The following is a 17186-nucleotide window of genomic DNA, read 5'->3' as shown; positions in this document are numbered from 1 at the left end:
AATGAAGTTTCTCATGTTTTACCAGCTGTGGTCTGTATGTTAATGAAGTTGTGACACCTCATTGTCTGAGATGGTTCTCTGTGTCCCACACCCATTCCCATTCTACAATTGATGACAATTTGCTCAGGATTTGATCAATCAAATGGTAAATAAACAATATACCAGTTGACTTTCTTCTTCTCTATGATAATTAAGCCATTTTGGGGATGAGCTCATTCTAAAATATACTTTGGAGTGGAATCTGGGTTGAGGCAGACTACAATTTCTTATAGTCCCCCCTTTGATGCTCTTGGCCCAAAAGAAGCATCACAACCACTCCATTTTCACAGATTACACCTCACGTTCTCTATTGGGCAGGTGCCAAGTGGCGGTGAAGCCCTACCTTAGGTTGTCCTCCGCTGGCCAAAGGAGAATCTTACCCGTCATTGGGTCATCACCTCATGCACACTGGTTACAGCTCCATCCAATTGGGCAGAATTATTAAGAGAGACTCTTCTAAAATTTGACAAAATGAAATACAAACATCTTGGGTTTGGGTGAGAAAACATTCAAGGACCATCACAGCCAGTGGGAGTGTCCTAAAGTTAGAGTTATTTGCAATTTGACATTTAAACATAATAACAAGGAAGATACATACACATACAGCTGTTTTAAAGGTTACATCCCAAATGAAACCAGAATAGGCAATAGCTAAGTCTCCGACATGCATTTGTTTTGCCAATTTTTTTTTTTTTCTTCAAAACCTTGTTGGGCTTTCATAATCTTTCCTTTGCATCAGTAATAATAGCAAATTGTTTAGTTTTGATTAACTCTAATCAAAAATCAATAGACAATATAATGTGTGTGTGTGTGTGTGTGTGTGTGTGTGTGTGCGTGTGTGTGTGTGTGTGTGTGTGCGTGCTTTTTCATTTTGTCATGTGCATTGTGTCCATTTTCTCAGTGTGGACATCCTTTATCCACATGTGTGCATTCAGCATTCAAAAATTACATTCTCTGCATCCAAGTATGCATATATTTGTCTCATTCTAGTGTCATGTGCAGTGAGTCTGTCGTTGTGCATTTCTTAGTGTGGGTATGTTCTTTTGCCCACTTGTTTTCCATCTAGATCAGTGTTTCTCAACCCTGGTCCTGGAGGACCCCCAACACTGCACATTTTGAAAGTCTCCTCTGTCTGACACACTCATTTCAGGTAGTGAAGTTTCTTCTAATGAGCTGATGAGTTGAATCAGGTGTGTTTAATTAGGGAGAAAGACAAAACCTGCAGTGTTGGGGGTCCTTCAGGACCAGGGTTGAGAAACACTGATCTAGATGGAAGGATGTCTGTCTGTAGTCTCTGAAGCTGTTTCCTCTTGTTTCTCTTCTCATTGTCCATTCTTTTCCACCTGGACCATAAGTCCTTCTAGAAGAAGCAGTCACTGTTGTTGTTCTAGTCTGTGTCACTCCATCAGTTTCATTCATCCAAAGGTGGATTTCTGGAGGGTTCTAGAACTTTTAGGCCTGGGGTTCTGGATCTTGCAACTCTGGAAATCTCTGGGTTTCTGGATCATGGATCACTGTTCTTTTTCTTGAGAATGTCCTATGGCTCCACTGGTTCAGCTGGGCTTCTTGTTCCTCAAACGACCAGATCATCATTCTCCAGGAGGTTACCCATTCCAGATAAACATCTCAATGCAAGTATCTGATTCACGAGTTCACATATCCATATAATTAAATGGAGTAAAGTTATGCGTATTTGGCGTGATGTCCGGGGAGAGGGCTCCGAGCTTGGAATTTTGGCCCGAACCCAGAGTACTCCCCCCGGTGTGGTAAAAGTAGATAGAACTATAAGTGAGGAGATGGGGTGGAGGAGGGATGCTGATAAACTCTCAGATGAACAGAAGTCAGTCTGCTGAATTTATACCTTTTGACATTGGTTGAGTTGATTAACTGAATGCTCTCCACCTGTGCTAATTAGGTTAATTATCTGAACTTGCTCCTCCCGAATTTTGTTAATAAAACATCATAACAAGAATCAAAATGAAGAGGTTGCCCCCCACCCCCCCCTTTCCCCCACAAGAATCTTTTCACATTAAAAAAAAATGTTTTCTTGAGAAAATCCCCTGTATCCACTGGTTCCACTGGCCTTCTCATCCTTCAAACGATCAGATCATCTTTCTCCAGGAGTTTTCACATTTCAGACAAACATCTCGATGCTTATATCTGAAACAATAATCAGAAAAGGTTGCCCCCCCTTTTCCCCACAAGAATCTTTTCACATTTCAGACAGGACCACTTTGGCAAGTTACTGAGTTTATTGAACACAATTATCTTTGGCGGTATGGTTCCTTACGGGGGTTCTTGCTCCAAAATTAATTGGACATACAAGAGCTTTAACATTAACCCCCCAACATGATGAGAAGGAATATTTGCCTGAAGTAGAACCCCCAAAAACCATACTTGTTCCATTCCTGCAAAAGAGAAAAGACAAGTTATTGAGATATACTTAAAGGAACCTACTGACTATCAGAGGGGTATTCTCCCCTCTAAAAGGAGGAAGAGAATAGCAGGCCCCTCTTGAAATTTAAGTAGCGAGGGGTGTTCATCCCCATGCAGAGGAATGAACAGCAGGCCCCTGCAGTATAGCAGCAAAGGGTGTTCTCTCCAGCGGGAGAAAACAGCAGCCCTTTTTTTTTTTTTTTTTTTTTTTTTTTTTTTTTTTAATATATGTGACCTGATCCAGCAAAATGAGTCACAGTGACCCAAATTTCAAAATTGAGATTTTGGTATCAATGGGAAGATGAGACAATAAGCTTTAAAATGATATCCTAGTCAAAGTCATACCTTGAATGGTTTTAAAGATATACCCATTTGAATTATGGTTGTCTGCCCTCTTTTTCAAAGTGAAAACCTGAGAAAATCGCTTTTAAAGTATTTTGCCCGTTTTTTTTGTTGATATCTTTCAAAATCCATTGCATTAAAAGGGATAAACTATTTATTTTACAGCTTAATTTGACCAAAGACATTTATATATATATAAATGCTAAACCAGGCTGAAGCTCAAATTATTTGAAAGTATTTATTTGAATTAACACTTTAAGACCTGAAGGCTTTTTTAGAGTTTTTTTTTTTTTTTTTTCCTGAGCGACACACACAAAAGTAAAGACTCATAACTCCAAAAAGGTAGGTATCATTTGATAGAAAACATTTAAAATTTTAAGAAAATATAAATTACATTGCATTTGGACATTTTCTTGCTGAGAAACAGCTGATAAAAGACAAAAATATATAAACTTTTTTAAAAATAATTTTTCTTTTTTTTTTAATTTGACATGGAATAACTCAGGAACACAATAAGATCGCTAAAAAAATATTTTTTGGTGATGCTCTCCTATATGTGAGCTGCATCTGGTTCAAATTTCGTGATGATAGCATAAAGAATAGTTTGAAAAATTGTTGTTCATTTTTTTCCGCAGCCAGGTGGCGCCAACGGGCGGTAAACTCCGGTTTAGAGGCGCTTCTCAGCACTCGTTAGGAGTTTTTCAAAATAGTTAGATGCATTAAAAAGATGAGATTCTAAGCTTTAAAATGATATATATTTTGTATTATTCCACGTTGGAAAACGAACATGGATGGGTCCGGGAACATTGGATACACACTGCATCCCGGAGAGATGAGAGACATGTTTTTAGCCAAGTATGTTAAATCATTCCGTGAGTAATATCTTGTGATCAACGCAATATATTATATTGATTTTGGATTCGTTTTAATCTTGAGAGTCTGCTTTACATATTGATGTGCCATTTTTATGATCTGTGCATTTTTCATGAAGTTATGAGCACGTGAAATATACATACTTGTATTCAGTTAGCGGCTGTGCTGTTTTTGTTGTAAACGCATATTACTCAGACTCATTAGAGGGTGAAAACAACGCAACAGAAGCATGTTGGAGGCTTCATATGAAAGCTTAAAGTCTCTGGTTTTGTATGCAAAAATAATTTTTGTGCTACCTATATGGATTCAATTTTATTGGCTTTTAAAGAGAGACACGCAAATGGGAGTTTTATTTTATAAGGCGCGCTAGTCTGACAGGAGGATGGCTGGACCGATCGCGTGCCTGTCAGTCGAAACGGGGCTTCCCATTGTTAAAAATCAGCGTTTAGGTCAGTGTGTTTACATTTCTAAGCTGTTTGATAGGTTCTATACAACGTGTAACACCATATTTGTAGAGCAGAGATAATGACGTTTCAGGGGATACCGGGAAATCCTCATAAGTGATGAGAGGAGTTGAGAAGTTCATTTCCAGCGAATTTAGTAAAACCATGCCAAATTTAATAGCCATTTAAATACCTTTACTCAATTATCTGGACTACGAAACTTTGGGAGATTAGTTTTGAAAGTCTGTTCTTTGAAATTAGCTTTTAAAAAAAAAATCGATTTTTTCATTGTTTTTCCACATTATTGGCCCATATCTTAAAATAGAACATTGCGACTTCCGACTCATTTCGCCAGATCGGGTCACATATGTGAGGGGTGTTCTTCCCTCGCTGAGGGATGAACAGCAGCCCCTGCAATTATAGCAGCAAAGGGTGTTCTCTCCAGCGGGAGAAAACAGCAGCCCTTTTTTTTTTTTTTTTTTTTTTTTGCAAGGGGCTTACTGCTGGCCCCAATATACAGCAGTGGTGTTCTCTCCAGCGGGAGAACCACGAAGCAGCATGTCCCCTGATATGGCATGAGGGGTAGAAGAGCAGCACGTCCTACACGTGCGAATACTACTACTAGTAGAATGTTGTTGTTTTTTTTTTTATTATTATTATTTATAGCTGCTCAATGATTTTTGTGCTAACAACACGTCCTGAGTTGTAGGCCTAATGTATCGTTGATACGCTGATGATGACCAACGACCCATTGCTTTGAGCATGGGTATGGAGACTGTTGAAGCTGCGGTGGTTGCCGCGCCTATGCGGAATGAATGGCTGGTATAAAGCGCGGGGTCCATGCCGCAATGAAGGCATGCGGTTCGGAGACGCGAGGCAAACCAATGCTTGGACATAGCTTCTCCCTTCTCTGTAATGAAAAGTGGATCTGTAGGGTTTGATTTACTGCGTGAGCTAACCAGCTGGTTCATGGCTGTGAGGGGACAATATCCGTCGTTGGTTCTGGATATGTTAATGGTACTTCCGTTATTATCTCTGTCTGTTTTGGAATGTTTCAGATAGATGGAAAAGTATTCAGTGTGAAATGATATGTCTTTAACTGTGAGATCTTGAGAAGGGTCAAATTTTTTAGTGTTAATGGTGAATTCCCCTCCTCTGAGGAATCCATAATAGGCGGTGAGGAACGCTGCTTCTAGAAGCAAGTTTGTGTGCGGAGTGAAGAGACCTGATCTTAATTTATCCACCATCGTGTGCACCTGTGAGAGAGACAGCGGTAGTCGTTTATCTGGAACAGCGGGACTTTCCTTTTTTAACCAGTTGAGGAGAAGGCATATAGAGGGATTTTGCAACAGGCTTTGGGAGGAAGGATCTATACATCTAAGGTGGAATTGAATGCCTGAGATCATGATCTTGATGGTAGAAGGCTTAAGCTTCCTGGATTCGAAGCAATGCGTAATGAAAGCGCATGTGATAGAAATATTAGCTGGGAGTATAGGCACCGAAAAAGCGTTGCAGAAATCTGAAAAAGACGACCACGCCGAGTCGTAAGTTTTAAGTGTCGTTTGTGCTAGCCCTGATCTCATGTAGTGTGCTGCTGATTTAAGGTAATTTTGCAAGGTTGCATTCAGTCTAGGACTGTTTGACTGAAGTCCGGGCAGCCCAGTCGTGATGAAACCGCTTCCGGACACAGGCGTCTGAATTCCTTAAAATTAAACCGAGAAAGAGAGTCAGCTATTTTATTATCCAGCCCAGGAATGTGAGTAGCTTTAATGGTAAAATTGTTCATAACTGAGATCCAGGTTAGGCGCCTAATGAAACGGTTAATGAAAGGCACGGAAGAGCGACCCTTGTTGATAATGTTCACGGTGGCTTCGTTGTCACAGAACACTAGGATGTTTTTCCTAGTCCATTGGTCTGCCCATAATAAGCAAGCAATCACAATAGGATATAATTCCATGAGTGCTGTCGATTGGATAGACGGAGCCAGTTCCTTAAGTTCTTTTGGCCATCTTTCTGCAAACCACTGTTTGTTAAATATACCCCCGAACCCGACGGAAGGAGCTGCATCGGTGAAGAATTGTAGTTTGACTGAGGTTTCTATATCTTCTTCGTAGAAAAAGGAAATGCCGTTCCAGTTATTGCATAATTTAGACCAGAAAGTTAAATCGGACCTGCAGCCTACATCTAACGTGATAGTGTCATGCATTTTCTCTACGGTTTTAGACAAATCTAAAAGTCTGGAAATGAAGGAACGACCTTGGGGAATAATCCTCATAGCAAAATTGAGATGGCCCAGCAGAGAAAGAAGATCCCTTTTTGTTAAGGTAGGTAATAGGGAATAAGTTCTGATGAACCCTCTAATCCTTTCTAGTTTGTCTAGCGGAAGAGATGCTTGCATTTTCACTGAATCTAGCGTGATCCCTAGGAAATCGAGGACACGAGACGGGCCTTTTGTTTTTTCTTCTGCAAGAGGAATGCCGAATGTTTTGAACCCTTTAACCAGGGAATTGATGCTGCGCGATGGGTTGGCATCTGGAAAGTCGATGAGGAGGAAGTCATCCAACAGGTGAAGAACGAATGGTAGTTTAAAATTATTTAGTAATATCCAGCAGAGTGCTTCAGACAGTGTATCGAAAATCTTTGGGCTGCTTTTACACCCGAAAGTGAGTCTGACTGAAAAATAAAATTTTTCTCGCCAAATGACCCCAAAAAGATGCCACTGAGAGGGGTGTAAGGGCATGATTTTGAAGGCTTCGGTAATATCCGCTTTACTGAGCCACGCTCCTCTGCCTGCTAATTTAATGAGTTTAATTGCGTTGTCCACTGTGGAATAAGCCAAGGAAAAAAGTTCTGAGGGAATTAAACTGTTAATGCTCGGAACCCCTACTATAGAGTGGGGAGCGGATAAATCAATGATTAGACGTTTTTTCCCTGAGTATTTCCTAACTGCGACTCCTAAAGGGTTAATGCGAAATAGATTGAAAGGAGGTTGATCGAAAGGTCCAATCATGTAGCCCTTCTCAATTTCTTTCCCCATCAGATCATCGACGGCCTGTGGATCTTTGATAGCCGACTGGAGGTTTTGACAGGTGAAAGAGAAAGTGGGCAGATAGGAAAGACCAGCTAGGAACCCATGCATGAGCCCTAGAATGAGGTAAGACACAAAACAGCGATGCTTTTCCAGGGCTTTAGATAGCTCCTTGGTATTCGGCGGAGTGTTTATTTCTTTTTTAGAAATTTTGTGCGGCGTGGACAAGAAAACTTCGGGTGACTGTTCCCGCAATAGCTGCAAGCATGAAAAAATTTACAGTTATTACGAGTACAAACATTCTCATTGAAATTATAGCAAAGAGGGGTTTGTCTTTCAGGTTTCACCTGTTCTTGCGCCGAAGCGCTAGTGTCCTGAGTTGAAGCGGTCTTAGGACAGAGAGATGCGGTGTGGGAAAACGAGCCACAGAGTGAGCACGACAGTGCTCGGTGGCCTGTAAAGTGTCTGCTAATGAGAGCAAGATCAACCACAGACCAGTCCAGTCGCTGATTAAAACGTTGAATGTACATTGCTGCTTTAGATGAAAATGATTTGTGGTATTCGTAGAATAGAGTGCCTCCGTAAGACATGGCGAGATCCGAGATGATGGCTAGATAGGTGTCTAATTCCTTTCTCCTGTCTGGATACACTTCACAGATAATGTCTCTGAACACGCCGAAAGCAACGTTAAATTCTGCCATGGTTAAACTTTTGGTGAGTCTTGGATCGTTATCTTTAAGAATGACCGATATATCCCCACAATCCACAATCCTTCTTTCATTAGTTTCTGCGCATAGCAATATTTTAACCAAGTTAATGTCATTACCTGACAGGATTTGAGCGCGCAGTTGGGGAGAAATAGCAGCTGCTGGGGGGAAAAAGGGCACCCCGGTAGAAGCGGCAGGTAAAGCTGATCCGAGAGATCTTCTGGGAAGAGCCAAGTCGGGAAAAAGTGCGCAGTTTGATGACGAGCTTGAAGTCTGCCCGTCAAACATCGCCTGAGGTGCAGAAGCCGAGCGCTGCGATTCCAGCGCCTGGTTCCTATTGTCCATGTCGGAGAGGGATCCTTGGATTGACAGCAGCGCTGTGAGAATCCTGTCGTCTCCCTGTTGTGCTGAAGCTTGAGGGGGATTAGATGTTTTAACCTTCTTTGAAGTTGGGGATGCTTGATCATTGGATATATTTTTTCTTTTCTCCGTGGCTTTGCGGCCGGTAGATCGGGGAAGAGAAGATACGTTGGTAGATGGGGGCTGCGGATCTTGATTGACTTCTTGTAAGAAGGTCAGGAGCTGATTGTGATTCAGATTCTGAGGCACTTGTACGTTAAGAGAGTACAAAGTTGCCAAGATCCTTTCTTTGGGCCATTCGCTGATGGAAAAAGGATTCCTTGCTGCTATCCTAGAGCTGCGTCTCACTAGCTGGGTTGGATCGCTGTCTTCGGTATAATGATCCAGGATCTCGTCCGGAGACTCTTCAGATAGGATTTGTCCTAAGATGTCCGAAGTATCCATAACCAGGAAGCAGCAGGTAAGATGTGCAAGAAATAACATGAATGTAATTTTCATGCTGTTGTCACTGTAACACAAAGCTTGCGAGCAGTTTGAGCATACTTACCGAGCAGCGATGCCACGTATATATGTCCCGTGTCTAATAGGAGAATAGTAATGATTGGAGTGATTTGACAGCTGACCGCGTCAGCTGGTCGCGGCACTATGCCTACGCGGCCTGACTGAACTAACGCTGCGCTCGATTTACACATCAAAGTCACAGACATTTCATCTCAAAACATCAAACATCAGTAATGTCTTAAATTCATTTTAAAATTAATTCCATTAAAACATTTTCTTATAAATTACATTTACATATCAGTGCCAATAAAACATTTTTCATAAATTATAAAGAATCACCCCCCTTTTGATAGTAGCACATTTTCAAAAAGAATGACAGACAAATCTTTGAAGAGATCTCTCATTGTCTTGACAATGTCTAACGATGTGACCAGCTTTTCCACATGCATAGCAAAGAATAACACCTTCTGAATTTACTCTTGCAAATCTCCTTGCTCTATGATGCAAACCATCAGATAATCTAGAACATTCTCTTCTGCCAAAAGCAGCAACTGGATGTCTAGATTTGGCATCTTTCATTTGACTATTTGCATTAGCATTATTGTTGTAAAACTGTGTCATTTTACCAATAATGTCATTATACTCAGAGAGAGAGAGGTGTCACAAACATTGACACAGCAGAACGAGTGAGTGGGTCACATTTGTTAATCAAAGCAGACTTGAAACTGACATCATTCTTAGTAATATCCGAATTGCCACTGAAAGTTTTAAACAGCTCCAATAATCTTTCTGAAAACGCTGCTGGGTGCTCCCCTTTCCTCATGTGCATCTCAGATATTTTATCCCAATTAACTGACATCACACCTAAAACTTCAAGTAGTGCCTGTTTCCTATCTGACTTATTAGCAGTTCTGTCCTTTACTTTCTGAGTTAAGGCTCCAGATAAAGTGTCAGGCAAGCACATTCTTAACAAAACACATGCATCACTGTCTGTAAATTGGTAAATCTCTGCATGTTCCTCAGTTTTTCAGAAAATCTAATGGATCTTGTTTAGCAGGATCAAATTTCCCAATATTCTTGTTCACAGTTTCTAGTTCAGTTGGATTAAATCCTCTGACCATAGTAGGGGTCATTTGCACTTCCCTTCCTTCAATAACACGCACAGTTGTAGTAGTATGAACTGGTGCCATGGGAAATCTAACTGTATAATCAGAGTCTTGACTACTGAATGACCGAAAATCTCTTTCCAAACCTTCAGAGCTATTTTCCTGCAAATCTGGCTTTTCTGGAACTGGGTTAGACAATATGACACCTAACAATGTCTTACTGGTGATATTCTCAGTTATGCTATTCTTGATCATAAACTCACAAGCTGCCTCCGTTTCCTCCAAATTGTTGGGCAATTTTTCCACAGATGATTCAAGCATGTCATTGTTAGTTATAAGAAATGCAATCTCGTTCTGCATTCTGATCTTTTCTTCTTTCCATATCGTTTCACTAGCTAGGTAATTTTTTGTAGAAATTACCCCAACACCGAGTCGCTCATTTTCAGCTTTTAACTCATCTACTTTCTTCCTAATTACTTTGTACGAAGCAAAAACATCTTGAAGTGCATTAGCAATTTTTCCTTCTTTGTTCTTAGGCATTTTGGGGGAATTTTTGAATTGACCCATTGCCCAATTGTATGGATCATCTGCTTTCTCTATCCCGTCAAACATTCCAGGTGAACCGTGCTTAGCTATGTATTTAATGATAATTTCTTCCATTTTCAAAACCTTATTGAACTGTGATAATTCAACAACTATTCACAATATCTTGTTTCAATGACTATACGTTATCTAGTTGCTTTAAGATAACCTTCTAATTCTGACACAAATGAACTCCATCGGGCCTTAAATCTTACTACTCTAAATAGTTAAACATGTAATACTGTCACAGTACATTGGACAAAACCACATACCTAGCTACAGTAGTTTGGGCTTAAGTTTATCAAATTTAAAACAATGCCTCAGTACGTTGGGAAAAACCACACTGCTTCGGGTTATTGTTTTAAATTTCCCAGAATCACTTTGCGTCAGACTCCCTACACTGCACTTCAGTTATTCTTTCAAATAACGGTTAGAAATAATTCTGTGACCACACTGCATTGGGTCAGTTCAGTTACTTTAGAATCTTAACAGAATTATAAGAGACCAACACCAAGTTTCACTTACTTTAGAAACTTTAAACTTAAGCACTTTGTTTCAGTTACTTTAGAAACAACAATTCTAATACAACTCTACCAACACACTGCATTGGGCTGATTCAGGTCCGTTAGAATCTTAAACAAAAATGTACAGAATAGGCTTAAGAACGCCTCCTGCTAATACTGAATAAACCAAATTCTCTTCTGTCCTTAAAATTCCCTTTCTAGATTTTTTTAAACGAGGGGGGTTCCCTGACAAAAACCAGCATAAAAGAAAGAAAACAGCTTTTTCTTACCTTTCCCACTTTATTGGAAATCCCTCGCTGGGTGGCTCGCCAATGTAAGAAAAAATTATAAGGACTTTACTCGATGAAGAAGTTTATTGCAGTGTAGCAGTGACAAAGTACACGTAGCACCTTGGGTTCATCGGAGTCGGAATGAACCCAGAACATCCAAATCTCAAACCTTTTATCCCGTTACAGTGTGTCCCACACCCATTCCCATTCTACAATTGATGACAATTTGCTCAGGATTTGATCAATCAAATGGTACAGAAACAATATACCAGTTGACTTTCTTCTTTTCTATGATAATTAAGCCATTTTGGGGATGAGCTCATTCTAAAATGTACTTTGGAGTGGAATCTGGGTCAAGGCAGACTACAATTTCTTATACATTTTAAGGGAAAAATAAGTTGATTTTAAATTTCATGGCATCAACACATCTCAAAAAAGTTGGGACAAGGCCATGTTTACCACTGTGTGGCATCCCCTCTTCTTTTTATAACAGTCTGCAAATGTCTGGGGACTAAGGAGACAAGTTGCTCAAGTTTAGGAATAGGAATGTTGTCCCATTCTTGTCTAATACAGGCTTCTAGTTGTTCAACTGTCTTAGGTCTTCTTTGTCACATCTTCCTCTTTATGATGAGCCAAATGTTTTCTATGGGTGAAAGATCTGGCCTGCAGGCTGGCCATTTCAGTACCTGGATCCTTCTTCTACGCAGCCATGATGTTGTAATTGATGCAGTATGTGGTCTGGCATTGTCATGTTGGAAAATGCAAGGTCTTCCCTGAAAGAGACAACGTCTGGATGGGGGCATATGTTGTTCTAGAAATTGGATATACCTTTCAGCATTGATGGTGCCTTTCAGGATGTGTAAGCTACCCATGCCACACGCACTCATGCAACCCCATAGCATCAGAGATGCAGGCTTCTGAACTGAGCGCTGATAACAACTTGGGTTGTCCTTGTCCTCTTTAGTCCGGATGACACAGCGTCCCAGTTTTCCAAAAAGAACTTCAAATTTTCATTTGTCTGACCACAGAACAGTTTTCCACTTTGCCACAGTCCATTTTAAATGATCCTTGGCCCAGAGAAAATGCTTGCGCTTCTGGATCATGTTTAGATATGGCTTATTTTTTGACCTATAGAGTTTTAGCCGGCCACAGCGAATGGCACGGTGGATTGTGTTCATCGATAATGTTTTCTGGAAGTATTCCTGAGCCCATGTTGTGATTTCCATTACAGTAGCATTCCTGTATGTGATGCAGTGCCGTCTAAGGGTCAAAAGATCATGGGCATCCAGTATGGTTTTCCGGCCTTGACCCTTACGCAGAGGTTGTTCCAGATTCTCTGAATCTTTGGATGATATTATGCACTGTAGATGATGATAACTTCAAACTCTTTGCAGTTTTTCTCTGAGAAACTCCTTTCTGATATTGCTCCACTATTTTTCGCCGCAGCATTGGGGGAATTGGTGATCCTCTGCCCATCTTGACTTCTGAAAGACACTGCCACTCTGAGAGGCTCTTTTTATACCCAATCATGTTGCCAATTGACCTAATAAGTTGCAAATTGGTCCTCCAGTTGTTCCTTATGTGTACATTTAACTTTTCTGGCCTCTTATTGCTTCCTGTCCCAATTTTTTTGGAATGTGTAGCTCTCATGAAATCCAAAATGAGCCAATATTTGGCATGACATTTCAAAATGTCTCACTTTCAACATTTGATATGTTATCTATATTCTATTGTGAATAAAATATAAGTTTATGAGATTTGTAAATTATTGCATTCCTTTTTTATTCACAATTTGTACAGTGTCCCAACTTTTTTGGAATCGGGTTTGTACATTCCACAACACCTTATTTCTCAAAGTCTGAAAACAGTTAATTTAAAGATTCAGTCTCTCTTAACTCCTCTTTTCCACGAGCTTCCTCTGCTCTGATTAGTCAGATGATTTGTGATTGTTCCGTTTACATTGCACGTCAGAAACGAAACGCCTATTATCATATCTGAATTCCAGGTCTGGAGGCTTCCTCAGCGCTTGATACACAGTGATACGAATGATGGTGTCGGTTTTACCATATCAATTCCAGCACAAGTCCTCTTACTTTTGCAGTGCAGAAACTACAGTGTTTGAGGGCGGGTCAAAATAGATGTTGTTCGTGGGGAACCACTTTGTTACTCTGTTACATAGATATGTAACTCATTTTGGCAGTTCAGAATCTGTTCTCTCTTTTAGAAGACTAGAACTTTATTTGTTATTCACTTTGATCTTTTAAAACTTTGCAGACCTTTTACATTCACAAAAACTATATTACACTTTTCATGAAAGGTAATATTCAAAAAAGCATAATGGGGCACTTTAACAAACAGTAGGAAATACACTAGTATTTCATGCTGCACATATTCAGAAGTATCTCTACACCAATAGTATTGAAAAGTAGAAGCGCAAACCACTTTTTATTCCTCCAGAACTTATAGAAAATATGACTTTGGTCTCTGCAGATAATATCATGTCTAATAGTGGCCAGGCTTCAACTCCTCGGCCAGGTGCATGGCCACCTCAGTCCAGAGCGAGTCTTTGATTTTTAGGGACTGACCCAGTCGAGGCAGATCCAGCACACTGAAACACTGGAATTGCCTGAGATTGTGTTGCTGTTTGGTGTTCACCATCTCCTGCTGTTTGTCTTTTCGCCACATGGCATCTTTCAGAAACCTGTTGCACAAACAAATTTGTGTTCATGTGCATATCTGACTTCACACTATGAAAAAATTCCACATATTTCAAATTAAAAACAAAATTTCAGTTGTCATTTCAACTTAAATTATATTAAACAAATCGAGCTGAATCTCATGTAGGGCCTCGCTCGACAGAACTTACCAATGACTTTATCAATGAACAACGTGACCGAACAAAGCTTCATTTGACAAAGGATTCATTCGCTGACCCCAGAATCCCCAGGGGCACTGGATAGCTCCTAATTCCAGCTGGTCAGCATTAAGAGAAGTGGTAACGTGACTTAAGAACAGAGAATATCTGTTCTGAGGCCTTCCTGATCATGTTAAATCTATTGATTCTCTCACAGAACCCTCTTGTATTATCGGATGGAACAGGAAACATTAATTAACGGACCTAAATGCACCAGGATCCTCACAGACCTACCCTGATTAGGAATCCCTTTTTGACCCGGTCACTCGTGACTCCGGTCAAAGTTTAAACTCTATGCTTAAGGACTCAATCTTGAATCTCAAAAGGGACAATCATTTAAAGTATTAACTATATCCAGAATAACACTTGCTATGATGTGATTACTAACATGTTGGAGTCAATGCAGTATATGTTTGTATTCCTGTATGCATTTTCTTTCTCTTATAATCATTGTTTTAATTGGGTCAGTCTAGTAATATGTGTGTAAGAAGTGTGTCATGTTTGAGTTCAAAATGCAGAATTTATAATTCTCTGTAATTCTGTGTGAATGAAACACTGAAATTCAGTATCAGGAAGATATTAAGAAACATTATAAAGTTGTTAATAAAACAGGAGAATGTTCCACAGATATCACGCAATGTGATCAATAGACAATAGACGAGGCGTGTCTAATCTCCGTAGCAACGTCTCATTGGAGGATCGCTCCTTTAAAACTATGCTGTCCAAACAAGCTAGGGCTGGAAGTCAGAAATCGGTCAGAAGTCAAGGCTCGAAGTTGGTCGTCGAAGTCGGAGTTGAAACCCAGCAGCCGAAGCACCGCTACTTTGACCACGGCTGAAAAGTCGCTTGGGTCATGCTGAAAAGGAGAAGTTGAGGCTGATTTTCCATCTAACAGTCGCCGACGTCATCCACGAGCCGCGCAGCTGACCATTCAACAGCTGTCACATCCAGACTCCAAAACACTCCGTGAAATATCTGACCAAAGTCTCCAAAGAAGAAAACTGCTCAGAACAGCGTTTCACCAACTTTAACTTTAAAGCTTCCGCGCAACCCACGAAGGGCTTTCCCGAGAAGACGTCACCTGAAAGACAGCCAATCCAGAACGGGACTCCGCTGCACGCGAGTCGCAGAACAACCCGATTACCTCAGCTGTCAGAGCAAACGCAGGTACAAGCAAACTTCTCTCTCTTGCTGGAAACTGGCGAAACTCCTTTAAACCTAAAGAATCAAGCCAAAGCTCTGCTTTTGTGATTTTCCTCAGGTTGCAATGTTTAGTTAGTATTTGGGACTTTCTTCATAACTCATATCAACTCCGTGAATGTGTGTGTGTGTGCGTATGAATGTGTGTGTGTGTGTGTAGCCTTAGTTTCCTGTAATCATTAGAAGTAGTCAATAAAGCTTGCTTTGATTTTCTTTGTTTCTTGTGCTGTGTATCAAATTACTGTCTTAAACTCAAAGATCAGTTACCTCTTGCTTATAATAATATAATAATTATAATAATAATAATAATCATAATAAAATATTGTTACTGTTGGCAGCAGAATAATATTTTATCCAGAATTGGTAAAATACTCTAACCTCAGTTTTCGCTGGACGAATAATTGATGAAGTGTTAAATATTAATTCTGACTCATTTACAGTGAATCATTTACAGTTGATTCAATTCTTATTCCCTGTAACAATTAAATTGAGCTAATAAATGACCTAAGGTCCTTACAGTATAAATGGTGGAGAAAAAATTTGTGCAGTTTAATCTAATTTGTACACAAAACAAGTAACTTATGTGATTGTATCTTTTTTATTGATCCGGAAGATAGATTAGAAACAGAAACGAGGCTTTTGATTGTCATAACAATGATTGCACATAAGGCGCGGTGGATGAATGAAATCTGAACTCGAGTTGTTTGTCTGTATGTTTTGTTGTTGTTGTTAAAACTGCAGTAAATGAATCTAAGATTGTTTGCCAAGACAAAAGGAAAGTCGCCTGAGAGCGCACCAGGACAGAGTAAGCGTGTTCCTTGCTTTTGGTTCCTTTAAGGCCTTGTAGCTATAGTGGATAATATTGCGTGTTTCAATGTTATTTCAACTAAGCTAAAATCCCTGCATGGTTACATTAGAGAGTAGCTACCTAATGTGCTGCCTATATCCGCTCATTCGTGAGATGAGATATTAATACTCTAAACACTACGTGTCTGAGTCTGATTTGAATGGGATTATTTTAAAAATTCTTGATCAAGTATTTGTTGCAGTAAATCCTGCATGTTGTTGCGTGTCCAGAAACTGACACGAATAATTCAGATCGCCGAGATCTCAGTAATGTTACTATTATTAATTGCAGAAAAATCTGTGGATTAATGTGCCTCACTCTAACTTGTGGGTGTTGTTCAGCTCTGAAACATGAGAAGCTGAATGGTTCATTGTCATTGAGAACTGCGCCGTCAGTTCAATGATTAATGTGATTTTGTATGTTCGTTATCTGTGTGCAAAGAGTATAGAACAAGCGTACTCTTTTGTTGTGCGTCACGGTCACCACGACAGTGACAGCTGTAACCCGGAAGCCCTAAGAAACCTTTTCCGGGGTAACCTTTAAGTGCGCACGCGCAGTCTGCCAGCGCCATATTCAACTGTGTGTAAACAAAGCTTAGCACAAGCTGAGCTAGCTAAATCTAGCACGGTTGCATTACAGTCTATGTAAAGCTAGTAGCATTGCTAAAGGGCTAGTGGCTAGCATAGCATTTTGTGGTCTGAATGCAATGTTGCAATGTTGGAATGACTTCTTTCTTACTGAACTTTAATTCACTCTATTGCTTTCACCTCCCTCTCTGTCTAACTTACACATCTTATCTTTTCTCATCCTCCCATTTGAGAGAACGTGACAAATGTTAAATTAATAAACCTGGTTTTTAATATCATTTGTTTGAGAGTTCTCTCTCCTAAATTTACTCTTGTCAGTTAAACACTGTTTTGTTTTAGTAGCAATCGTCCTAATGACTTTTAATGACATTTTATGTTATTTGTAATTGCTCTTATTGATTTTAATGACATCTGGGAATACGAATTTT

The sequence above is a fragment of the Megalobrama amblycephala genome, linkage group LG3 (assembly GCF_018812025.1).
Source record: "Megalobrama amblycephala isolate DHTTF-2021 linkage group LG3, ASM1881202v1, whole genome shotgun sequence".
In the NCBI taxonomy this organism is placed as follows: domain Eukaryota; kingdom Metazoa; phylum Chordata; class Actinopteri; order Cypriniformes; family Xenocyprididae; genus Megalobrama; species Megalobrama amblycephala.
The sequence above is the reverse complement of the archived record's forward strand: the minus strand, read 5'-3'. Positions refer to the sequence as shown.